The sequence below is a fragment of the Pelodiscus sinensis genome, chromosome 13 (assembly GCF_052426305.1).
Source record: "Pelodiscus sinensis isolate ZL-2025 chromosome 13, ASM5242630v1, whole genome shotgun sequence".
NCBI lineage: Eukaryota > Metazoa > Chordata > Testudines > Trionychidae > Pelodiscus > Pelodiscus sinensis.
This window is the reverse complement of record NC_143064.1, coordinates 43,186,103-43,213,739: the sequence shown is the minus strand read 5'-3', so window position 1 is coordinate 43,213,739 and position 27,637 is coordinate 43,186,103. Positions and strand designations below refer to the sequence as shown.

Genomic DNA, 27,637 nt, shown 5'->3' with positions numbered 1-27,637 from the left:
TACACCATATTTAAAATTGTTCAGCACATTTTAGACCCATACTTTATTTTCATTCAAATTTTCATGAAAATGTAATTCTTGCACAAACCCCACAAAATCTGCCCTATCATATGCCTTCTATACCGTAACCATATCTATTTCTGACCAAAACCAAACTCCCTCTGCTGTGTTCCCTAATGGGCCTTTTAGACTATACGCTATTGGGGTAGGCCCTATTCTTAATTTCTGTCTTGTACAGTGGAAAATATATTGTCAATGCTTTACAATGACTTTTGAGTTTGTCGTTACTGTCTGCATTTATACCGTGTGTGGTTCTAAATACTGGAATTTTTGGTCATGGCCTTCTGTGGTAGGATTTTTTAGCTTGCAAGATTTCTATTGTTGAGTCCTATTCTATTCACAGCTTAAAACTTAATTCTGTAGTTACTTTGTTTCTGTAAGCCAGTGAAGATAAATTACCATTTATTTTTAACAAATAAGTTCTTCAGCTATTTATAATCATGCAACTTAACTCTGAAAGATTTATTAGAATAAAACAACAAAGGCAGTTTAGTTTCATTGCTGCTACTGTGGATCTACATCATTATCAGAGAACCCAATGGCAGCAGAAATGTGTTAGAGCTAGGATTTCAACAGTGCATTGAAACTGGGCTCCTTACCCATAAAATACCAGTAAAGATAGGGAACAAAGTACCTGTAAAATGTTAATGTTCACATATTACAAACATAAATCTGCTTCAAACCATAGGACAGGCACTTAGGAGATGCTGCTATGGATATTGTGCAGGTACAATACATTAATGCAGTTTTGAACAGCCTTGTAGGTAAAGAACAAACCCATTGGCTGATCTGAAAGTAATGTTCACAAACTCTAAATTATGTTATCTTGCCCTCTTTACCTATCAGGCAGATGTGGAACCTCAGAGGAAGGGAGAGAATGGGAAGCCAAGGGAAAAAGGAAGAAAGTAGAAAACCAATATGGGTCATTTCTAAGTGCTCTATTGTCTATGCCAAGACTAGAGCTAAGTTACATTTTTCAGACTAATTTTTTCCCTAAAAATGCACATTTTCAGTAAAAACAAATCAATTTTCAAATAGGTGCTGGCTTTGCCAAAATGTTTTTTCTGTAAAAAAAACCAGAACAAAAACAACAAAAAGCCCATTACCATAAAAAGTTTTGAAAATAACAGTGCTTTGTTTCAACATTTCAAAATGAAGAATTATTTGGATATCTGTTTTAAAACAATTTGTTTCAATATTCCCCCTTTAACTTCATTTAAAAAGTAAAATAGTTTGTTGGAATTAAAACAAAAGGTTATGATTTGTCAAAATGAAATATTTTGCTCTACCCAGATGGATTTTTTTTTCAACTTTTTAATGCACCAAGAATTTCAAATAATTTCAACTTTGGTTAGTCCTGAAAGAATTTTAATTTTTTTAAATTTTTGGAATTGCTAGCAAGCAGAAAGATCCATTATTGGCACATCTCTAGCCAGCACACCTGAAAGGACAATATCAAAAAAGGCCTAAGAGTTGATTGACAGGTTTTGCTGCAGATGGTAAAGAATTAAACTAAGTTAAGAGGAGAAAACAAACATACAAAAATAGCTTTGGTTGCCTCAGAGGATTAAGGAGAAAATTAGACTTTTTGGAAGTACATCTTCATATAGGGCATTATAAAACCTCGGTGGACACAAACAAACAAACAAACAAACAAACAAACAAACAAACAAACAAACAAACAGATACCCAAGGCAGTATGCACTGAGTTCATGTAACATGTGGAAAACTTCAGCTTTATTTATTAGGGTACGTAAGTGATGACCATGTCAAAAACAATGAGGAGTCCTGTGGCTCCTTACAGACTAACAGATTTATTAGGGCATATGCTTTCCTGGGTAAAACCCACTTCTTCAGATGAATACCCACAAAATCTGTATAAAACTATGATACGCCCACATCTTGAATACTGTGTACAGATGTGGTCTGCTCACCTCAAAAAAGATATTTTGGCCTTGGAAAGGGTTCAGAAAAGGGCCACTAAAATGATTAGGGGTTTGGAACGGGTCCCATATGAGGAGAGGTTAAAGCGACTGGGACTTTTCAGTTTAGAAAAGAGGAGACTGAGGGGGGATATGATAGAGGCATATAAAATCATGAGTGGTGTGGAGAGGGCGGATAAAGAAAAGTTATTTATTAGTTTCCATAAAAGAAGAACTAGAGGACACCAAACGAAATTAATGGGTTGCAGGTTTAAAACTAATAAAAGAAAGTTCTTCTTCACAAAGCGTGTAGTCAACCTGTGGAACTCTTTGCCAGAGGAGGCTGTGAAGGCTAGGACTAAAACAGAGTTTAAAGAGAAGCTGGATACTTTCATGGAGGTTAGGTCCATAAAAGGCTATTAGCCAGGGAATAGAATTGGTGTCCCTGGCCTCTGTTTGTCAGAGGCTGGAGAAGGATGGCAGGAGACAAATCGCTTCGTCATTGTCTTTGGTCCATCCTCTCTGGGGCACCTGGTTTTGGTCACTGTCGGCAGACAGGCTACTGGGCTAGATGGACCTTTGGTCTGACCCAGTATGGCCATTCTTATGTTCTTGTCTTATGTCCTAATAAATCCATTAGTCTCTAAGGTACCACAGGACTCCTTGTTGTTTTTGCAGATACAAACTCTGAGACATGTAAAAGACAACAGACTGATTTGGAAGAGCTTTACAGAAGGATCATAAAGTAAGTATCTACTTTAACAAACCTGCAATGGTCTTTTATAGCTTTGGTGCCACATAGAATTGTGGTGTAACCATTAGTACTAGCTGCAGAATGTACTTTTGCAAGGAAACAAATCTAATCTAAATCCCTTTGATAAAGGAAGAGAGTGTACTTAAATAGTGTTCATAGAAGGTGGGAGATTTTTCCAAGTGAGCGGGATGCAAGGCATCTCCAGACATTCTTGCACATTTCAAACTAGAGGAAGTGGCTAGAAGTTGTTTGTAAATCTTTCAAGCAATGGGCCTGCATTGGTTACATTTATTGAGTTTTTACACATCCAAACCTGGCCACTGGTAAAACAAACAGACATTGCAAAGGTGGCAGAAGGAATATTATGGTCAATCTGTGTATAATCATACAAATTAAACCTTAAATCATGGTGGCAAATCAAATTAACTGAAGCATGCGTGGAATAAAAGGAAAGGTTTAAATTAACAGTGCAGTGGGAGAGCTGACACAACCTATTCAGCGGAGCAACCAATGGACAGGGCATAAAGAGCTTCCAAGCGGACAGACTGGAGCAAAAAAGAGTTTTACTCAATTTAACAAACAGGACTTAGGAACTGAGGTTTAGCTAAAATCAATAGCGCCAAAAACAGTTCTGATGCACAGTCCTAGCACAAATGCAATACACAGATTTGTGTAATCATATTCGTATACGCATACTTCTGAAGTTAAACAAGAAAATAGCTTGGTCTGCTGGTTTAATGTCCTGGCTTTACAAAGGTGGTGCTATTAGTCACAATGAAATAGTAAATATCAGCAAGTGGGAGTGGTTATTGGAAAATTCATGGCCTCTTATTTAACAGAAACCATATGAGACAGATGAGCTTTTCATGATGCATCTGTTTTTCATCTGATAAATGCTCTTTCTAGAATAGAAAATTAAACAATTCTCCTTAGTTCTTTTCTAAATAAAGCAACGAATATGAAATATATAAAAGATTAATCATGCAATTGCAAATGCTTTTTAAGTATTTTTAATGGCTTGGTATCAGTTGTATTTCAGGGGGCATGTTTTTATGCCCCACAAAAAACAATTCAAGAGGAAGCAAATATCAGCCTGTGCTTTTGGGCAGAAAAAGATGGACGTTGCTCTTGCATGCACCATAAAGCTTGTGAGATGGAGCCATCTCCATCTGCTTGGTTTTGCTAGTGATAAGTACTAAATCATAAGTTTTATCACTGAAAGATTATCCATGTGTCTTGCAAAATTAAATAATGGAACTGATTTTGAATTAGTTTTACAATGCAGTTAGGAATGTGTTGCTATGCAAAAATGCAGTGTATGAAGGGATAAAGCATGAGGTTCCAGCTGACCGGCAACAGCTTCCAGGACCTAAGAAAATTCTTAGACTTGTAAATAAAAATGAAACCATTACATTTGTTATTTTAATTTGAATTTGGGATTTGCTATCCTAGAATGCATATAAAACATATTAAAATGGGGGAAATTGCTGTAATACAAGAAAAATATACTGTAATGAGCAACTTTTAGCCATAAAACTATCCTATATCATCCTTAAGATCTTTCCCCTACTACTCAGTATGTTCCTTATTTGTCTTTATATGTAGTCAAAAGGAAGTGAATATGAACACACTTTGAATTTTAAGCACTAATAAAAGCCTAAAAACATACAGCTTCCTTCACAAAAATCTGCTACTTTTGCCTGTGTTTTGCCAACTTAATATTCACAATTCTGTAGTTGACACCACTTGGGATGGCCTGCACCGTTCAGAAATGGTGAAAACCCGGAAACAGGGCATTCCCCTTCAACTGCATTCAGGGTTTTTTTTTTTAATTTCCCCCAGAGTTGGCTAACATGGAAAGCATTGCTATTCTACAGGGAAGACCCTGCTGAAAAGACCAATGTTTCTTGGAGCATTTTCAAATTCCCGTGGTCTGCCTGCCGAGATGGCACAGCTTGTGTTGAATTCTATGAAATCTTGTGAAAGTTTTGTATTCTTACAGAATCCTAATACCTGTAGATTATTATTCTTCAAGTGAAGGAAAGTCAGAGCTTGCCCTGAATCGCTTTGGGTGGAGAAAGACAGCATTGCTAATGGATGCAAAGTAGATATGCACCTAGGCTGCTGCAGAGGTTAGGAGGGCTTCACGTTGAAGTAAAATGTCCTGACACATACCTTATTGTACTCTCTGATTTTACAAGCCGCACATTTGGCCACTCTACTCCAATATTAAGCCTTTCTAACCTTCACCACGGCCTGATTCATTTACTTGGAAGAGCCCAGTTGTGAAGGAAAGAGAATGGAAGTATTGCTGCCTCCACATTATTGTGCTTTGACCTCAATGAATCACCTGAAGAAGTCTGGTGTATGTGATGAAGGAGAATTGTTCTCTTACTATTCTCAAGATTTATGAAAAAAACATGCTGAGTTTATCATGCTACACATTGCCACATGCCACATTGTGGAACCCTGCCTTGTAGTAGGGCCTGGGTCCAAGTGCAGCTGAAGAAGGCAGAGTGCCAACAAGGCTCGAAAAAGCCTGGGTAAAGGTAGCATTGCACCTCCACAAATCTTGAGTTTTAAGAGACAGAACCTCCACTGATTGGTTCCACTGGATATGGGACAAACCCTGTGTCTCTGATGGAGGAATTCCAGGGATGCTTCCCAAGTGGAAACTTGCTGAACTTTCCAGCCTTCACACAGGAGTAGCCTGCCTATTGGGAAAATCTGTTACAGTACAAAATAAAGTAAAAGGACAAACCTCAAGGTTAAAAAAACAGTTACCACAAAAAGCACTTCCCAAAAGGGCAAAAAAGCCTGGCACTGTCAAGAGGAAAGCAAACAAGCAATCAGATACATAAAGTAATTACTATAATAGGAAAAAATGTAACGGTTTAAGTCCCCGACTGGATGCTATACAGTAACTCTGTACTTCTTCTTGAAAAAGATAATCCCCTACATCATCCATTGTCATTAGTTCTAGAATTTAAAGCATTTATTCCAACTTAACTGCAATACTTTTTGCCTGAAGCATACTGCTCTGCCTCAGAAATGAAAAAGTGATTTAGATTGCTTGAGCTCTGGGCCACTGAGGGCTGGATATTGTCCCCAAAGCTCAGCCTACCCACTGAAGGGCAAGATAAATGCCAACAAAATACAGACAAGTAATTTTATTTATTTATGTATTAAGAGACAGAAGGGATGGCATATGGGTTCAAATGACTGTAGAACCTGCATGTCTAAAGTATCAAAATTAGAACATTTGAACTTGGAAGAGGATGGGGAAACTGTGTCAATATACATAGGACTTGGGAAATACGGTCAGAAATCTGTTACACATAGAACAGGAGGAAATGAAGTTAAATAATGAGGTCTTTCAGAGCATTACAGCTCAGGATAATGTAATATTTGCACAACTTCAGATTGATCATTATATGGCAGCACATGTAAACAAGGGAATAAAGAGAGGGGGAAATAAGCTCCATCACCCACATTTTGTTCCAAATGTGCAGGAGAATGTAAATGTAATGCCACCCTACATGGTAGATGAGCATACTGTGTCAACAAGAGCAGCTTGGCCTGTCACTGTTTTGACAGCACAAGGTGTAGAGACAGGATGGCTCTATCTTGGCTGATAAAACACAGATTAGAAAAAGATAGATAGTGTGAAACAGACTGTAAACATCTTCCAAATCCTTAGCTGTTTTAATTGATTTTCTATCAAAGAACATGATAACTGAGACGGGCAAATTAAAATGATCAAACTAATAAAAATATAGCCATTAAAAGTAATAAATAAAGCAATAACAGGTAATGACTTTAGAGTTTGTGTTCCTAGATATGTAAGTGGCAGTTTGCAGCAAAACAGTATTGGAAAACAAATTGTTTATTAGCTTGGTTTTAGAAGAAAGGTGACCTACTGTCCTACAAATCAATGTTTGTGGTATTCTGTCGAACTTGCTTTGATTTTCTAAAAATCCCATTATATACAATGGAGGCTTATAATTGATCATTATTAGCTCTTATTCATGACATGCTCTAAACAACAAAATTTTTTTTTTTTTTTGTAAATTACAGAAAAGCTATTGTGCTTTAACACAGTTATGGAGAAAGGCAAATATTACAAAAGGAGATATGGATATATTATTTCTCATCCAACAGGTAAAACTAAGTTGAAAATTGGATAACCAATTTAATACTAAGATGGCATTCAAATATTTGAGCTCAATCCTGTATTGCTTCCAAATTCACTCAAAAAACAACATTATTAATTCCTCTTGACAGAAAATCAAGATTTAATGAACATCTGACAGCCCTTAGGAATTACAAAGTAAATTTAGATGACAGCTCAGACAAAATAAAGTGCTTTTACATATAGAAGAAAAACACGATGAAGAATAATGAATGAATAGCAAATGTTAGTTTAGACATTTCCTTTGGGACAAGTGACTAATTTTTTATCTGTAAATGCTGATGAAATGCAGGACAAAATGTGAATGTTTTCAACACTGTAGCAAGAGGTCATAAACATAAAAGGGTTTATACTAATATTTGATGAATCTTCTCCCCATTTCAGCAAAAACAAAATACCAAAACTAAAAAACACAAACAAGGTGCTTCAGTAAGAAGAAAATATGAACATAATTATTTTAACTCAAAGAATCAGAGTACAGGTTATAGAACATCACTATTCAAGATCAAGCAGTCTGTTCAGCAAGGTGCCGTTGAACCAAAACAGTTAAAATAACGTCTTTTTGTACATTTTATAGGTAAACTGACTTCTAGTCAGTAAAAAGTGACATGGACTAAGTGATTTTTATATAAGTTTTCAGATAGTCTCCATTGGGAAATAACATCAAAAGTAAAACTGGTGTGGAAAAATGAAGATGCAGAAACTGTATAACTTGTGCACTGATTTATTTTCCTCTACCATTCTCTCTACTTGAGAAATATTTTACAACAAACTAAGAGCAAGCCAGCAGCCATCCATTTATATATTAAATTGCTCATTTTGTTGCTTATAATACTGTGTAATTTTAATCCTGGTTATTCTATAAAACAGTTAGGAATAAGCCTAAAAAGCATATTTACAGCTGATTTTCTGTTTGTTGCAAATAATATAAAACACAGTGATATTAGGAGAAGAAATATTTCTCTGATTTCCCCTCTATTTCCCACCACCGTCTTGCACTTAGAATAGGAAATAAGTTTGATACTTCAGACACTGGGAAAAGTTGATTTTTGCAATGAAAACTACTATATGAGATATTAATGTTGCTAGTTTGACAGAACATAGCCTAGATATAACCAGCACAAATCAGAGTATTTTTAAAACCCCCACGTCAAAGACCCTCCACTCGTATAATCAGTTAAATTAAGTTTGACATTCCCATGAGGAATCATGTTTCTGTCCTTCTCCAAACTCCCAAGGCCTGTTCTTGGTAGTGTGAAGAAGACGGGAGTGAAAGCTGCCTTTAAGTACTCTTTTCTTACTTCATCTCCTGTTCTCATGTAAGTGAGCAGTTTGATACCAACATTGGCAAAGGCCTACCCATATGTTACTAAATCATCACTTCTATCACCTTATTTTCTATTCAGTACAGAGTTTATTTTAGAAAAAAGGCTGTTTTTCCGAAAAAAACGTCATTTACGTCCTCACTGCAATCGTGTTCTTTTGAAAAAAAATCGAAAGAACAGAGGGATTTTTCTGACATTGGTAAACCTCTTTCTACAAGGAAGAAGCCTTTTTCCGAAAGAGTTCTTTTGGAAAAAGGCCTGTTGGGATGGGGAAGAGGGAGTTCTTTCGAAAGAAGAGGAAAGAGGAAAAAGCACAAGTGCCCTGGTGGTTACTCCATCCACAGTAAGCACATCTTAAATGCAAGACTGTGTCTATTCAGTGTGGATGCTATCTTTCAAAAAAGCAGATTGCCTTTTTGATGCGCTTTGGCAGCATGGACACTCTCTTTTGGAAGACGTTTTTTCAGAAGATTTCTTCCAGAAAAGCTTCTTCCAAAAGAAGCCTGCATCTAGATGTAGCCACATAGTTTACTGCTGCCTTTTAATTTCCCCTTGTAGTTCGCAGTTGGTATGTGTTTCTGGTCTTAAGTGGATTATGAAAGTTGAACTGAAAGGGTTAAAGTACCTCCATCAGAGCATGAGCTGTTAGCCTTCCCCCCAGCTTTGTAAATGACTTCTCTGTGTCCTCATCATGATCCCACTATCGTCTATAAAACCTGTTTAGATCACAATTTTAAATGTGCTAAATTTAAATGCCATGATGAAAAGTGTTGAGTATTCTAGGAAGTATATAAACAGATTGGTACCCTTGTGGAAATTAATTAACACTCTTCCTTTTCTCTTGCCTGGATTCAGTACTTTTTCTTCTCTTTCCCCTGTTTCGAATGCAACATTACACATTTGGTAGAGAATACCTGTCCTGAAAGGACACAGACAATTAGGGAGTTGCATTAATAATAGTTAATTATTAATCATATAATTTTACTTTTGTATAAGTGAGAAAATGTGTGCTTTATTTTTTCTCATTTGTTACCTATCATTTCTTCAGAAACATTGTGAGCTTGATCATTAAAAAGAAACATTCACAGACATATTAACATAAGGTTAAAGTAATTATATGATCAGTTGGAAGGATTTGTAAAAAAGGAAAAGAAATGTTAAAAAACCGAACTAGACATTTAAAGGGTCTATAGTTGATGAATACCAAAGGCACTATGAAGGACACAGCCACCATTTCTAGAGGCATCTCCCAGTAAGGCTGTTAAAATCCATTGCCTTGCTTATAGGCTGCCTTTATAGCTAACTATTATTAGTTAAGTACTTGCCTTCTGAGATGCTATTCTCAACTTTCACGTTCTGTAATATGTGCAGTTTGAGACATGGAGACATTGGTATTTTGCCCTCTCTCACAAGCTGTGTAATGGGGAATATTCCTACAATTACATACATCTTGCTGGTACTAAGTAGGTAAGAAGCATCTTCATTTTGTTTTTGATGTTCTTAAATGTAATATTTAATTTTCTTTTTATTTTAAAGAAAATACAACTGAAATGAGATAAATAAGTGGACTAAAACCATGATAAAAGCAACTGCTACCTCAATTAAAGTCAGCAAGGTGGTAATTATCAGGGAATGTAACTGAAGGTACCGCAAATCAATACTAGGTAAATGAAGAATACACAATTAAGAACCATTAGGCATTTTCCCAGAACCATTAAGGATAAAAGTTGTAAGATAAAGGATGTAGTTTTCTTGTCTCGCTGACTTGGGATTGGGAAGGGATTCTACTCCTGAATATTCCAACTTTGGTAGGAGAGAGGGCAAAAATTAAATGGTCTTAAGAAGCAAATAAAAAACCAATTCTTCTGAGATACTCTTAGTAATGACTCAAAGGTGGAAATCAGTCACACACTGGACAGTCAACCCCAAATTTATAAATTAAGGAATGACACTGAAAATCCCAAACATGTGTCTGATGTTCAAGGAGGCTTGTGAGATATGTAATTTGAACATGGTTGACCAAAATATCATTTATTTTAAGATTTTTTTTTAAAAAAGGGGGAGGGTCTCCCAAATAAAAATATGCAGTTTCTCAATGAATTATTTAGTATTATCTTGTTGGACAAAAACAGTCTCTAAATTAAAGCTGCAAAAGGTGGCTATGTAATCCAGAGTTATAGAGTGAGTAGTAGTAACACATTTATTGAAATTTCTTGCTTTTTAAACAGGTAAAAGTGGCTAAACAGATGGCTCATCCTCTCTGGACCTTCACGAAGAATATGTGACCTGAAGTTCACTTGGCAAAATCCTAACCATGCAATTCCATTGATGATAGTTTTCATACAAGCTGCAGATTATACCACCCCAAGAGGAAGAAAACTGCTGCTCTGGCAGCAATTTCCAGCAAGAGAAACTGAGGTTAAAGGCAACACAAGAGTAGAATAACAGCCACAATCTAATAAAGAGGCAGTTGGGAGCTTTGAAGTGCACAAAGTAACAGTACAAAACTTTACACTGAATACATGAATATCAAATTAAACTCCAAGAAAATATCTGAGGCAAGATCTGCTAAAAAGATCAAACAGTAACCTAGTTTAGCCAAAGACACACGTTATGTAAGAGTACATATGTCCTACACAGGTTATGCTCAATTATTCTGAATTAAGGCCCAATGCAAGGGCATGTATAGCTGGAATTATAGTAGCAGTAGAAGGGGTGTGTACATATTATGGTAAAAGCCCTTCTTTATGGGGGGAGGCACAGACTACAGATCTGCTAAAGACAGGATCAGAAGAGCAAAAGAGTCACATGGATTGTAAGCTTTCTGGGACAAGGATTTTGTCTGTGTCAAGACCACCAAATCATTTTGGAATCACACACTATATATGTAAATACAATGAACCTTTCCTGCATCAGCTCTACAGACCTAGGCATGGATGCAGCCCATCTACTGTATCAAGACACTGAGATAAGCATTTGGCCCTAAGAGAAATTAATGTTTCATTTAACAGGATGGAAGATTAAAGAATAATAATAAAAAAAGGAACAAAGTAAGGGAGCTCGGTTCCAAAAGACAAAACAGCCAACAGACTATGCCTGAATAACTAACCTTCTCCTAATGATGTCTTATAGAGCATTTCTTTCCTTAAGGTTCATTTTGGTTTCTGACTACTTTGTGACTTTTTTGCAGAAACCCAAACTGGTATATAACTTTTTATCAGAGTTGTCATTAATTGAGAACAGCACTTACATAATTTACTCTGATTAAACAACTGAATATTATCAAGTTTAATGGATTTTAAATGCTGATCCAAAACAATCTGGACAGAGTAAGGAACATTTATTCTCTGTGAAATATGAACTTTAGCCTTTTTTAATACAGATGAAATATCTCACTTGCTGGTGACATTCATAATGAAACACTATTGCCCTCTCTGATGTAAAAATTCTAATGAAATTCTATATGATCTAATGTTTTTGTTTCTATAGAAAATTGTAGAAAGTGTTCCATATTTTAATATTTAAATTATATTTATATTTGTGCAGTATTGTTAGTCCCAAGATATTGGAGAAAAAATATGGTTTTCATAGCATAGCAAGGCAAGAGGTGAGAAAGAGTAGCTTACAAGCTTACACAGACCTGAAGTGGACTTGAAGAAGAGCTCTGTGTTCCAATATTACCTCATCTCCTTGCCATACTATGGAAAGGGTACTTGTATGGTATTACCAAGAGTATTTTGAAAAGTACCTCTCTCCATGGCGCTCTGGGCACTGCTAAATATCATTCAACTGTGTGTCGAGAGAGTTTAAAAAAAGTCATAAAATCCTCCACATATCCATTATTTTCAAGGATAAATAACGAAAAAGAATGGAGGGAAGGACGGGGAGGAGAAAAATACATACCTACGACACTAACATCTATACATTTTAGAACTGAGAATGATCATGTTTCACTTCTAATATAACTGCAATTCAAAACCTTGCAATAGCAGCACTTTTTTTTTTATACGTTTGCTAAGTTACACTGCAGTGATATGTGGGTTTAAATGAGAGAACAACATTAAAGAATGGCTGATTAAATGCAGCTTTTACAAACAATGAGCAGACTTCAGGTGTTTATCAAGCAAATGTCAATGGAGGTTCAGGACCAGTTTTCAAAACCAAGAGTGGGAAGCTTGCTTAAATGCTGGTTTATAGAAATGCAACGAGATACAAATCAAACCACAAAAGGAAATTCAATTGTATTTATCTTTACATTTGATTTTATATGAGAAAGGACTTTTGGTTACTAGTGGTGTTCTCTATTTGTCTCTGTTTAATGTGCAGCAGAGACACTTGATTAATGAACTGATTAGCAAGTTCTTTAATTATTTTTCAGTAGTTTTGTTCATTATTGCAGACACAATGAGTCCTTAAGGTAGTCAATCTCAACTCTGCATCTTAGGAAGAAGAGACATGTTATGGCATTGATCTCTGCATTGAAGGGCTTAGATATTTAAAATAAAAATCTGAAACAACGCCACATCTTCCAGCTCTGCCTTTGGTAACTTGATAAATATTCCCTGGTATCAAGTCTACTCATGAATCCTGAGGTGGCATTATCTAGTTATGAAAGCAAAAAAATATAAAAAACCAACAACCCAGTTTATGAGCAACCACAGTAACTACTAAAAAGAGCCAATAACCAAAAAAGTTAAGTTTTTAAACTATAAATATCCATCAAAACGCCCCCCACCAACATGATTCCTCTTTGTATCCACTGATGCAAAATAGCAGTGAACTTATTTTCCCTTTAGGAAGCACTAGAAACCACCATTTGTCAAAGTGTTTTTAATGTTTTAAATGGTGTGGAAATAACAACTGGGAAAGGTTCATTCACTGGGGATGCCAAAATAATGGTGTCTATTTCTAAAAATTCTTTCCTAAGTATTCGATATAATCACCGAGCACCAGAGTTTTCCTTTGAGAAACCCTGAAAAATGGAGAATGGCATTTCATGGGATTCTGAAGAAAGAGGGACTCATCCAAGGATACACGTGACCTTTTAAGAAATAAACTAGGGAAATGAAACCTAGACTCCATAGTCGGATAACCACTCCTAGCCCTGGTGTATACTAGGTAGTTATTTTGAAATAACCCTCCTTATTTTGAAATAATAAACAGAGTGTCCACACTACTAAGGCTGTTATTTCGAAGTAACAAGCTGGTTATTTCAAAATCTGTACTCCTGCTTTCCTCAGGGAATAATACTTATATCAAAATAGTTATTTTGAAATAGCTTTAGCGGGGCTGCTCTACTGCTCCTATTTTGAAATAATTACTTTCCAGTGCTTCCTGGGGCTCTCAGTCGAAATAGTGCATCCACAATAACGGATGTCTGCCTCAAACTAATTTTGAGGCTGCCCTGGAGTGGGGAACACACCATTTTAGTTCTGTTAGTTTGGGAGCTATTATTTCAAATTTAGTTAATTTCAAATAATTTCCTAGTGTAGACATGCCCCCAGAGAGTAGTTATCAATGGCTCACAGTGATGCAGGAAGGACATAATATGTGGAGTTCCCCAGGAATAAATTCTGGGATTGGATCTGTTCAATATTTTTGTCAACGATTATGATAATGGCATAGAGAGCAGAATTAGAAAGTTTCAGATGATACCAAGTTTTGGGAGGAGGTTGCAAGTGTTTTGGAGGATAGGATTATAATTCAAAACTAGAGAAATGGTCTGAGTTAAACAGGATGAAATTCAATAAGGACAAATGCAAAGTACTCCTGCAAGGAAGGAACAATCAGTCACACACATACAAAATAGGAAATGACTATCTAGGAAGGAGTATGAGAGAAAGGGATCTAAAGGTCATAGTGGACCACAAGCTAATTATACGTCAACAGAGTGACAGTGTTACATAAAAAGCAAACATCAGTCGGGGGTGTATTAGCAGGAGTATTGTGAGCAAGACACAAGACGTATTTCTTCTACTCTATTCTGATTAGGCCTCAGTTGGAGGATTGTGTACAGTTCTGGGCACATTTTAGGAAAGATGTGGACAAATTGGACAAGGTCCAGAGAAGAGCAATAAAAATGATTAAAGGTCTAGAAAACATGAACTGTGAGGGAAGATTCAAAAAATTGGGTCTGTTTACTATGGAAAAGAGAAGACTGAGAGCGGATATGATTACAGCTTTCAAGTACCTAAAAGGTTGTTACAGGGGAGAGGGAGAAAAATAATTCTCCTTAACTTTGGATGACAGGATAAGAAGCAATGGACTTAAATTGCAAAGTTTAGGTTAGACATTAGAAAAAATTCTCTCACTGTCAGGGTGGCTAAGAACTGGAATAAATTAGTGAGGGTGCTTTTGGAATCGCCATCACTGGAGATTTTTAAGAGCAGGTTTAGACAAACACCTGTCAGGGATACTCTACATCGGGATGGGGAACCTATGGCCTGTGGCTTCCCTTGATCCAGACTGCAAGGTTCGGGGATCCCCTCTCCCCAGACTACAGGAGGAGGTGGAGCCTGCAAGCCAAGGCAGGGTGGCGCTGAGCCACCTGCAACCTGCTCCCCTCCCGCCAACCTGCACTGGGGAAGGTGCTTGACCCCTGCTGTGACCCAAGTCCCCTGCCCTCTTTGTTTTGACCTTGTCCCCACCTTATGCTGACCCCGCCCTGGAAAGGAAGGGGAGGAGCTGATTGGTGAAGCCTCTGGCAGATGGGAGGTGCTGGTGTGGAGGAGGAACCGATTGGGGTCAGATGCCAGCCCCCACTATTTTCTTTTTACCAATGAAGAGTACCAATGGAACTGGCAACTATGCCTGGGGCTTATACATAAGAGACAGCCCAAACACAAGTGAAAGTTCAGAATTTAGAAGCCAGAAAGGGAGAGTTCAGAGGAAACAGCTTTCAGCTCGGGAGAAGAGCAGAGCTGGGCTGAGAGCTTCCACGAGGGGAGCTCCTGAAGGAGGAAGCAGTGAAACTTCTCTAGCTGGCAGCAAAACCAGATCAGGCTGGTGAAAGCAGAAGGCAGAAAGGCAACCAGGGCTCCTTTCCCAGTCTAAACAGTCCTGGCAAAATAGGTCCAAAGAAGGATAGAAGCAGAGAGTGATACCCTCTGCTCTCTGGGCTGGAGAATTGAAGCCAAAGGGCTAGAAAAGGAGGAGGAATGATAGCAGGGTGAGCCTGCTGATGTTTCCAAGTGATAGCTAGAACCAGACTTGGGAATGAAACAGGACAGAGAAGCATCCCAGCTGGAGGGGCTAGAATGTGCAGTGAGAAATGCTGAAACTGCATCAGAGAACTGGGATGTGGAGAGAGACACTGGAGTGTTCTTGGTGAGGTGATGAACTGCTGGGATGTGAAAGTTCGGACAATTTGGACTATGCTGGGGAACTCTAGATTTGGAACAAACAGGGAAATTGAGGCAGTGCCTTAGGAGGGATTTCCAGGCACTCACAGTATAAACACAGAGAGATGAATTTTCTCTGAGTCCTGTCTGCAATTCTATACCACTGAGATGATTGTTTTCAAGGCTTTTTTCCACAAACACACACTTTTGATGGACAATGCTGACAAGTAAGGATAGAGACAGCTGCTAATGTGAATTGTCTAATAAAAATAGATTTAATGAGCTCGTGTGGAAATAGTTTAACAATTCAACATCTTGACATCTTTTTCTTGGGAATATTAACTGGTCAAGTGGTAGCTCTGAACACTCACAAAGGAGGACTAAATGTGTGACGGGAACAGGAACTCAATATGAGTGGGAAAAGAATGAGCAAACTACAAATGAATATGCTGAAATGAAGGAAAGAACAGAGTAGAAAAAGAGAGTCAGCAAGTGAGAAATGGTGGGGAAAGGATGAGAAAATATATAGGACAGCAGGAGTAAAAATGATGGGATAGAAAAATGTTACATGTTGCAGTAAGATGATGAAACATACTTGGTGATTCTATGGCAATGCTCAGGCATCACTTCCGTGCATTAAGGACTCAAAATTCAACCTTCAGCTATGGAACCAGAATTCTAATATTCCTCATTCAATGATAGCAGGACTTACTTCTCCTATCTCGGATTAGAGAGTCAAACTCTAATTTAAATCCATCTTGAAGCATCAATGCTTCACTTTCAACCACTTTTTAAGTAAATATGACTGGACAGACTGTTTAAGTGGATGTTTCTTTACAAAGTTTCTTTACAATGGGAAGCAGCACTGGGTAATTTGTTAATTAACTGATGTCAAATGTGTTTTCACTCTGTGTAAATAAAACTATTCTATTTAAAAATTATGTCATCTACCATATTCAGTTGTTAAATGATTCATTATACAAAGCATTTACTTTCAAGTTACTGTAGGTGAACCATGACTTACTGTTAGGGTTTTAAACACAGCAGGTGATCTTTAGATGATCTGGTAGTCTCCTCTGGCTTTAAACTTTATGACAACAATCCTTGTCTATGCTGAGTGCTAACATGTTTAGTTTGATAATACTGAACATATGACATTGTGTTATAACATTTTGTAGTATAAAAAAGCCCGTATTGGTGAGTTCACATTCAAAGCTGAATTAGAAAAAGAAGTTCACTAGTTTGAGATGAAAATATGCAGCTTTGTCTTATAAAAAAGCAACTTTGACCTAACTATATTTATGAAAATGAACACAATTTATGTGCACTGCTCCCATTCTTCACTGATACCATTAAATTCTGATTGGCTAGGTATATAATTAGCTTAAAAAAAACCAAAACAAAACCATAGGATGCACTGGTTGAAGAGAAGATAAACCAAAGTTTTTTTAAAGTTTCATTGTCAATAGAAAAAAAGTATGTTCTTCACTCAAGCTAATTATCTCAAATTAACTAATGGAAGGTAAAATCCCAATGAAGGCATGGCAGTTCGTAGCTTACATGTAGGTTAAAGTAAAAAGTTAGGGTTCTGCAAGTGTTTACCTTAATCTACTAAGTCATGAAACAAGGCCTATGAAGCCAAAGTGTAATTTAGTATGAGGACAGCTTATTCTATTTCAATTTCTAATAATAATCTCATCTTTACACAAGGTATTTTCTGTTTATTCATTTTACCATTCCAAATAAAAACTCATGGTTCCACACTAAATAGAGAGTAAAGTGTCTGAAAAATGAATGGTCAACCAGCAAAAACAGATCAATTTACCAAATTTTTACAAAAGCAAAATTAATGCAATTTGAGGAAACCCCCCCAGACAAATGGGTTTTATGTATAAAGAAGTGCAATTTGCATATCTGGGCCTTTAGCTCAGTATAGCTTTTCCAATGTGCCACACAGACATGCTGTACTAAAACTGTTGGCTCTCATTAGCCTGTGGTATTTGACTTAGTATATTTTTTTATTTCTTAAAATGATTGTACAAATAATTAAACTGAGTACAGTGGAAATAGTTAAGTAACATTGATAAAACATCTCTATTTACTCATGAAACCACATAACATTTGTCAAATTCATGTGCGCTTCTCAGAAAAAAATACTTTGTCCATTGTGAGATCAAGTTTCTGTAGTAAATAATGATCTTTATTTCTCCCTCACATTCTTTAATATGTTTTTCCTCACAACACATTTGTGGAGTAGGGGATTATGGTTATCCTCATTTTGGAAATGAGTGATTAAGGGACAGACCACACTATGGTACCAAAGTTGCACAAGAAGTCTGTGGCAAGGCAAGGAATGGAACTCAGCTATCTATATCCCAGGGTAGTACCCTAATCACTGAACTACAAGTCTCAAACAGTAACAGATTTATAGTTCAAAGTATGGAAATGACCATGTAAGGCAATTTACACATAGTATTCCTTTGTCTCATTGCTCCTATGTTCACAGACTTACAAGATAAGGATGCAAAATTTTGCTTGAAATGTCCCCCCCCAAAAAAATTTTGTTTACTATGATCCGAAAGATCGTGATATTTATGTTGAAAGACAAATGACTAAACTTTTCTTTAAAGTGCCTGCATACAGTGTAATTACCATAACAATCAACTTTTCAGCTAATGATTGTTCTTGTTCACAAACTGCCTATTTTAAAAATGTGCAATAGTATACCCTATTTAAAATATAAATATGCTTCAAATATTGATATTATAAAACTTCATGTGGATAAAATGAATGTCAGTGCATAAAGTGCTCTGTTTACAGACTTACATGCTCTGGAAGGAAATTGGATAGAAAACTTTATGTGAAAAAGCCTAACATTTTCTATGATTTTTGATGTTGAGCACAAGTCTTTATGCACTGTAACTTTTCCGTAGTGCCAAGTGGCAAGCATTTCATATTCAGCCTTTTAGAAAGTGAGCAAACTCTTTTTCTCTTTCAATTTTAAGAGCCAGAGTTATCACAAAGAAAATGACAAACATTGGCATTTGCTGGCTTCCATGAAGCTAGATACAGGCACACTAATAACACTGGTTTTATTTTTTTTTACAGAACAATGTATATGCATGAGATTTTCTTTAGCTCTACATCTACATACACTTTTTACATCAGATGGGTAAAAAAAAACCAACCAAACAAACAAAACCCCAACACCACATCTGAGTGGTCAAGCCAACAATTGTATCCACCACCATCCTTCCAAACAACCCATAAGATACTAGTGCTGGGAAATTTTATTTAAAATGCTTAACTCCTTGCAACTCCTAAACTATTTTAATGATTTACTTCTAACTTTCTAGCAATTAAATCTGTACCTCAAAAGTAAATGCTATGACTGATTACCAAAACATATCTGTGTTCCTCTCTACTAAAAATATTTCTTTTTTGGGTTAACTAATCATGGGAAAACATAGGCTGGCCCATGGATCTTCTGATGAATTGCAGCTCTCATTGGGAGTCCACAGGTTTGATCCTTTATGTTACTTAAAGTCTTTTCCCTGACCTCCTGCTCTGTATTAACCTTGCATAGTTCCTAGGGTTCATACTGGTCCTCTCCTAGGCTTTCAGTGACCTTTGTTCAGCTGTTTACCATTACAAAGCTAATTGTACATGCTCTCATGCACATACAAACATCCCAAACTGTCAAATATCACAGCAAAAATCTCAATGTCAAAAGTCATTAATATTTAATAAATATTAAAATTACAGAATCTAATATTTCTCTGACAGCTGTGAGAAAACTTCAGCCTTAGGTACTGTTTATTCTCTCTATTTACAGCAATGTAAATACGCATGTATAAAATTACATTTCACATTCTGCCAAACATGATCTAATTGGGTAGAAAGCTGATTTTATGTATATATCAATATTAAAGGATGCTGAGCTGGCTTTTCCCCTCAGACTACAGCCATACACTTCATGTTTCCACTGGCAAATTATATTTGACATTTAATTTAAAAACTAAGTTACCCTAATCTAAAGCTCTAGTACAACAAGAGTGATAAAGCAATGAAGCTTTCTATGGGACAAAATGATTTTTTTTAGTTCAAGGTAATTTTAGTTACAAGTAATTGAAAATGCAATTTAGAATTCATTACTTTGGATGGTTAATTACATCAGAACAGCCACAGTTCCAATGATGATGAACCAACAAAATGTAATAATTTCCCCTCTAATAATTGTATTAGAATAAATAGAATGAAAAAATAGTGCAAGTGTATATATTTGAACTACACTGAAAAGAACAAATGTGCATCAGCATGTGATTCCCTCTCCACCTAAGCTTTATATTTATGTGTATGTTCTACCATTTCATAAATGATTGAACTCACCGAGGTACTGGAATTAAGATTTATGAAAGTTATAATAAGGCAGCTGCTATATGACAAATATGTTTTCATTCTTTATAATCTGTCATGCTGGAGCAACAGGCTTTCATTTAACTCTCACTGCACAATTGGTCCATAACTCTTACTATTATACAAAGGGAAATGCAGTATTATGGGCAAAATTCTTCCTCCTTTGAGATCCTCATGATTAATTCCACTGTGTCCTGCCTCCAAACAGTATGAAATATATGGAAGTCATGTATGTTGTATATATTAAGAATGTTCCCAGTGAGGTTTATACTGGTATAACTATGTTAGTTTTCCCATGCTGCTATAACTGGCAAAAGCAGAAAGAGTTCTGTGTGCCAGGTTCACTACCTCTAACCACAAACAAGTACTTGTTTTAGGCTACAGTGTTGCAAACAGACACCTCCCACACCACATTCCTACCTAATCTCGATTGTAATATTGCACACCAAGGGTTTCAGCATGTATTAGTGAAGGATCAGACACTTCTGAGCTTTTTGGCTATATGTGGTGAATCACCTACATCAGGGGTGGGCAATAATTTTTGATGGGAAGGGCCACTCCAAGATTTTGGTAAAGTGATCAAGGGCTGTACTTTTCTCTAGAGAGAGTGTGGGGTCTGGCACAGAGGTCGGGTGCAGAAGGGAGCTCAGGAGAGGAGCCTGGGATGCAACAGAGGATGTGGTGAAGGAAGGGGGTTGTGATCTGGGGCAGGGAATTGGGGTGCAGGAGAGGATTCTGGCCTGGGGGAGGGCTATTGGAGGAGGTTCAGGGTCTGGAAGGGAGTGGCGATCTCGGGGAGGAGAAGGGGGAGATGATGAGGCAGGGAGCGGGGGGGGGGCAAAAGAGACAGGGGTGCCATAGGCTGTGGGTAGGAGGTGCTTACCTAGGTGTTCTCAAGCCACCAACCCTGCAGGACCACGTGGCAGGCTCCCTGCCTGCTGCAGCCTCAGGCTGCTCAAAATGGCTGGTTGCTCCCTGTGGCTCTCTGCTCTGAGTGGTGGGGGGAGAGGGAGGCTTCACACACTGCCCCCGTCCCCAGCAAAAAAACTCTACTCCCACTGGCTGGTATTGGTGAAGTCTCCCCTCCCTCTGATGCATGGAGCAGAGAGCCAGAGGGAGTAGCCAGCCACTTAAAGCAGCATGGGGCTGCTTGGAAGCAGCTGGCTGCTCTCTGCTTGAGGCTGCTGGCAGAGTGGCCCATGGGCCAGATTGGGCGGGCTGCATCACATCTTGCCTGCCCTAATTTCCCCCCTTCGAGTTTACTCCAAGTAGCAGCCTAATTTCTGCATACTGTAATCCCATACCACATTCTGTAATTGGAATTTCCGTTCCACTAGGCAAGGGTTTCAGCACGTATCAGTGAAGATTCAGAAACATATATGCTTTCTGGTTGTATATGTTAAATCACCTACATTCTACCACAACCCTACTACAGTAGTTTACTAAAAGTAGCAGTTGCTAAATCGCAAGACCCCGGCAAAAAAATCTTGCACATAACATGTCTAATTTCCACCCACATGTTACCCAAAACACTCCACATTCTATAATCCCTTACCACAATCTGTAATTGGCATTTCCATTCCATTAGGCACACAACCATGTTCTTTAAAGGAACCACAAGAAAAATGTAACAATTTTGTTCATCCCATGAATCTGACAACAGTGATAAAATTAAATGAAATTAGAAGTCAAGTCCATCTTAATTTAGTCATACTTAGAGGTACTTTTTAAAGTTCTTAAGCAGGTAAAGTAAGAAAAATGCTATCTGAACATTTTTGTTATTAGCAATGGAAATATTTTTCTCTGTTTTGGTGTGCACAGTGAAATCAACATTTATTGTTTACTGATCAAAATCAAATCCTACCAAACCCTAATTATAATCAGAGAACTCCATAATCATACATTTACAGATTTAGAAGAGTGCAGAAATCCTCTTTTTATCACTTTTTTGGCTAGACCATACCCTTTCTGGGATGCTCATAAAACAAATGTTGTTAATGGGCTTATCTGGAAAGCCCTCCCATCTTTTAAGGAAGCCTTAGATCAGTAATGCCTGGATTTCCTCTACTGTCAAGTTTTTAAATGAAAGATTAATCACAAGTTATGGTATTTCTTTAAATGTATTGCTTCTGCATATTCATGCTTGTGTGATGGGTATTCCTGGCACAGCTGAACTTTTTAGAAAGCAGCAATCAATATGTACTGCATCAGCTCTCTTTTACAGCTCTGAATAGCAGGAAGTGAGATTATTTAAAAAAAAAAAAAAAGCTATGTTTTCCTCCTAAACATCTCAGTTTCTTCTTGTGATCCCTAGAATTCTAAATATAGAATGCAAAGTATGTAGTACTCTATGTATTTTCTGTTTGTAGGAGTTGAGTAAGAATCACAATTCCCATGTAAGGGAGAGGAGCAATTAGGATTAAACATGGTTTGCAAGATAGCCTCCGCAAAGAGAGCATTAGATCTAGATGTTAAGGTCAAGAGACGAGTGTGTGTGAGAGAGTAAATGAAGGACTCTAGATAGCCGCCACAAAGATTTCTAAACTGGCCACAATATGCTGGCAAGCTATAAAAAGTGCCTTACTGCCTGTTAGTGATTTTAGATGGACAGTGGGTGGGAGAAGATAGTCTCCTTAAAAGAGCTACACAAATTCTGCAGCTAAGACTACATTTAATAGTTCTGCTAACATCACAGTGTTGGTTAGCAGTGTGGGAGTGGAAAAAAACAGTTATGCCACCACAGTGCCTGTGCAGCTTATTTTGTTCAAAGAACAAGAATCTGCTATATTGTCAAAAATACTCCACTAGAAGCGTTGCAGATATAGCTTTACCATATACTTATCAAAGCTCTGGGGATGGACGAGTGTACGTCAGCCTGTTAATAAATACCTCCTATCCCTCGGCTTAGGTGGAGGAGCCACTAGACCCAGGCATCAACTGAGCACTGGGAACAACGAAAAAACAGGGACAAAGTGAAGGGCATAGGTATAAAATCAGGGATCTAAGAGTGCTCTCAGGCAGCACCCACTGTTCAAAGGTGTCTGGGGAGTCAGTGGACACAGCCCAGAGGAACTTTACACAGAGGCTTGGGTTCAGGTCAGATCAGAAATAGGCCCCACTGTCACAGAGCACTACCTCCGTCCAGTTTCATCCTCCGTACATAAGCCTTTCTTGTGTAGATAAAGCCTGAGTAATTTCCTAAACTTTTTCAATTTATGTTGTTATAAATTCTGGGCATTATGGCATCTAGGATATGGAATCTCTCTACTTCTGGAATAAGGTTTCTGCAAAGCCACAATGATACATTCTGTCCAAAAGCTGAGGTCTGGACATTAACTATTACATTAATATAATATGCCAGTAAAAGTTTATTAGTGATTTTGCTATTAATAACAAGTTAATATATTTGAATAATTCATCAGCAAAATTTTGTGGAAATAAAACACTGAGGAAAAAGTATAAATAAAAATATTAAAATACTGCAGGCTATTTTAATTGAATACTCAGACACTTCAGGTACTTAGAGAAAATTTGGTTTGCCATAAAAAAAAAAAATCGATGAGCTGCACAGATACATGTTGCATATTGGCAACTCTTGGTACAGGTTGGACCTCCCTGGTCCGGCATTCTTGGAACCTGACCAGTCCTGGACAAAGGAGTTTGCTAGACCAGTGAAGGTCTGGGAGGGAGGACACCAGGTTCTCCGATGGGCTCCTTTCTCCAGACATCTAACGTGCTAACACTGGCCCCGCAAGCTCTACGAGCCCTGCAGGCTTCCCTGCCCTACCAGCTATGGGCTCTGCTGCCCCCGCTGGCCATCTCTGCTCCCAGCTGCTGGCAACCTCTGCCACTGGGGCTCTCTAGTTCAGTGACATCCATAGTCCAGCATTCTGGACTGCAGAGGTTCAACCTATATCTTATCTCTTGCCAATAAATGCACTGGAGCAGAAACTAAATTTTAAAATGTTCTTCCATCCTTCATCATGAAAAGTTCTACAGAAATCTAAAATATTAGTATTAAACATCTTTCTAAAGTTAAAGATGTACAAAATGGAAACAAAATGATTTCCAAATATTATGAGAGCAATTTCTTATTTTAAAAGTGTAATTTTATCTCACAAATGTAAAAAATAAACTTGTTCCTATGTATATTTACTGACTTATTACCAATCCTGGTGGTGTGACAAAGACTTAAGGTTGTAAAAAGAAAACAGGAAGGGGAATGAACAATTGATATTAACTCACAGGGTGAAAGGCAAAGAAGTCTGCTCACCTTGAGGATGTTCCTTCAGCACATCCACACCCAATTAGAGCAAATGTCTAATCCTCATTTATCACTTAGTACTTCACAAGAAAATTCAATCCTATCAACTGAAGTACAGCCAACAGCAATCACTCATTATTATTGTTTTACCAAGCTGACCTCAGAACATGGAGTAGAAGAGAGTGGAAGACTCTGAGCCACTGCAGTTTTCATTTAGCATCTGAATTGTTGTACAGACCAGTTCAGTTATGATTAGACAATATTGATTATGGACTGCAGATAGATACAGACACTTGAGACTGTGTTAGTGCTTGCCCATCCCCCTTCAAACAGCAGTGAGAATAAAGGTAAATTTACACTCCAAAAATACGTCAATGCCATAGTGACTTAAAGCCATTATATTAATTACTGCATTACTGATGTTTACACTACCCACTTTCTCTTGGTCGGTGACCATGCTGACCAGGAGCACTTCCACCAAATTATGAAGGATAGTGTGTAGGGGGGCTGAGAGTCAGGGTTCTCAGCCTCATGCAGCTCCTTGAGGACTTCTTACCTCTGTACCCCCGAAGAGAGTGGGGAGAGCCATGTTCTCTGTAAGCTGAGTGCTTGAGCAGCCATTAAGAAGAGATTCAAATGCCACCCAGCTGATTAGCAGAGTGCCCGTGGCTAGCAACATATTTTTCTACTTGTGGTGCACATTTGCACATGCCCTGATGCAGATACAAAATTATTCCATACGTGGATGGAAAAAAATAGAGAGAACATTCATGGGGAGAAAGATGGCCAGGGCTCCTGACCTTCATGCTTTTTGCTGGGAGTTGGTGGGAAGCCACCTGAGGCCTCTCACCTTTGGCTGAAAGATCCACGCCCAGAGGGATTGTGCTGGGGATGGGGAGCAGCACGTGAAGGCTCACAGCTGTTCAAACAGAACCCAGCAGCAGTTTCTTTCAGCAGCATGTGGGAGGCAGGCAGGGAATCTGCCTGAGACTCCCCGCTGCATCCATGGGCCAGATCTAGTGGCTTGGTGGGCCACATCTGGCTCATGGAGGGTATTTTGCCCAGGCCTGGTCTACACTGTGCCCCCTGTTGAGGTGGTTTAATTATGCTGGCATAGCAGGGAGTTACATTGGCAGGAGGCACATTTCAGTGTGTATACCTACACTCTGTAATGTAGACAAGGCCTATATAACAATACTTTTGCTCTGTACCAGAGTCAAAGGACAAAAATGGCTGAATCCAAATGCTTGTTGTCTAGAGATTCTGGTCATATTTTTTTCTACCATCCTGGAGAAAGGCCTCTTAATCAATGTATTGTGGCTATCATACATTTGATCATTTTTGACATTTAAGATTACAGATTTGTTACCCTTTGTCAAGCACTCAGAGTGCACACAGGGACTAGTGTATTTTGTGTGCCTGTAAACTGAGCAAAAAAAGTCTCTCAATATGTGAACTTTCAAAGTACTGCACTGAATAAAAAGCACACAGCTGTCTTAACCACTTGAGTGCTAAGAATGCCTACTCAACCCAGAACCATTTGAATTAGGATGGGCATATTTATTTATTTTTTTTAAAGGAAAAGGAAAAGAAATAAGATGTGAAGTATGCATCCTCAGGCTATATGAAATGCCACTTCACTGAGAATACACTGTAGGGGTCATTCAGAGAGTAAAAACATATTGCTTCTTTGATGATTTTAGAAGCAGGCTGCACACCATCAAGAACTCAGTATTTGAAAACACTTTAAAGTAACATCTAACTATGTTTTGATACCCCATCGCATGCTTAACTTAGAGAGTGTGGCACATTTGATACATATTTATTAGAGAGACTCTGGAGCACAAGAAACTACTAATACCCAAATAAAATTCAAAATAAGAGAAATTCTGCATTTAAAACGAAAACTGTGGACCAAGATTATGACAATGAACAATTTAAGTAAAAAAAAAAAATACAATTAAACATGGAAAGAACAGTGTATATGACATCTAAAATGGGCCATGGAGAAAGCTGCTGAGGAGAAAGGGAAGTAACTGGGCTGCAGAGGAAATCTATTGTAATTCACCATCTAACAGATTGGGTCCCTTGGGACAAAATTTTACTGCAATGATCCAACTAAGGATTATACAGGCAGTCCCTGACTTACGAGGATCCGACTTACGTCGGATCCGCACTTACGAACGGGGCTTCTCGCCCCGGAGGTCGAGGTAGCGGATTGCTACCTGCGAGCTCCGGGGCGAGAAAGCCCCGTTCGTAAGCTGCTCCGGTGCCCCTGGTCTGCTGGAGACCGTCTCCAGCAGTCCAGGGGCACTGGGCGGGTTCCCGCGCTTCTGAGGCTTTGCTTTGGCAAAGCCTCAGAAGCGCGGGGAACCGCCGCTGCTGCCGCTTCAGTCCCCTGCCTGTGGTCTGCTGGGGACCGTCCCCAGCAGACCACAAGCACCGGGACTGAAGCCGCAGCCGTGGGGGGTCCCGCGCCTCTGAGGCTTTGCCAGAGCAAAGCCTCAGAGGCGCGGCACCCCGCTGCCGCTGCGGCTCTGCTCCCGTATCCCTGGTCTGCTGGGGGTGGGGGACGCGGCTAGTGCCCCCCCCCCCAGCAGACCAGGCTTTTGTTTTGGACCCTGGAGCAGAGCAGCTGGGGTGCTGCCAATTGGTCCTGCAGCGCCTTCTGGGCACTACTGGACCAACCCGGCCGCACCCCAGCTGCTCTGCCCCAGGTGCTGATTCAGCCGCTGCTGGGTCAGTTTCAGCAGTGGCTGAATCAGGACCCCAGCTGCTCTGCCCCAGGCGTCCCCAAGTCAGCCGCTGCTGAAACTGACCAGCGCTGACTACAGGAAGCCCGAGGCAGAGTTGCTCTGCCCCAGGCTTCCTGGAATCAGCTGCTGATCAGTTTCAGCAGCAGCTGACTTGGGGAAGCTTGGGGTTCTTAAATTGAATCTGTATGTAAGTCAGAACTGGCGGTCAGTTTCAGCAGTGGCTGAATCTGGATGCCAGTTCCGACTTACATACAGATTCAACTTAAGAACAAACCTACAGTCCCTATCTTGTACGTAACCCGGGGACTGCCTGTAGTAGCAGTGTTGCAAAATCATGAAAACAGTGAGTTTATAGGGGAAATGTTGACAAAAACTATATTAGAGTATAGTAAACTCAGACCTGTAAATACCTCTGGGGGACTTCAGCACAGCAGATGAAATATTTGGAGCCATTTGAACCAATGGGAGTTTTACCATTCACTTTAATGGACCAAAATTTCACCCTTTATCATCAAGGTATCACTAACTTGGACAGTGCAAGAAAGAAAGCAAGGAAAGACAGAAGCTTGGGGAAAGACGCACATAAATAAAATGTCCTTGAAAATGCA

The 27,637-nt window shown here is 38.6% G+C and overlaps 1 protein-coding gene and 1 long non-coding RNA gene across 2 annotated transcripts in view; one reads left to right on the top strand and one right to left on the bottom strand.

Annotated features, from left to right (window-relative positions):
• DIAPH2 (diaphanous related formin 2) overlaps positions 1-27,637 on the bottom strand; it is a 778,453-nt gene that overhangs the window by 53,802 nt on the left and 697,014 nt on the right. The gene's annotated exons all lie outside the window — the stretch shown is intronic.
• Positions 5,762-10,677, top strand: LOC112543771 (uncharacterized). Its single transcript, XR_003086999.3, has 4 exons — positions 5,762-5,900; positions 6,814-6,897; positions 9,790-9,917; positions 10,482-10,677. It is a non-coding gene; the product is annotated as an uncharacterized LOC112543771 (long non-coding RNA).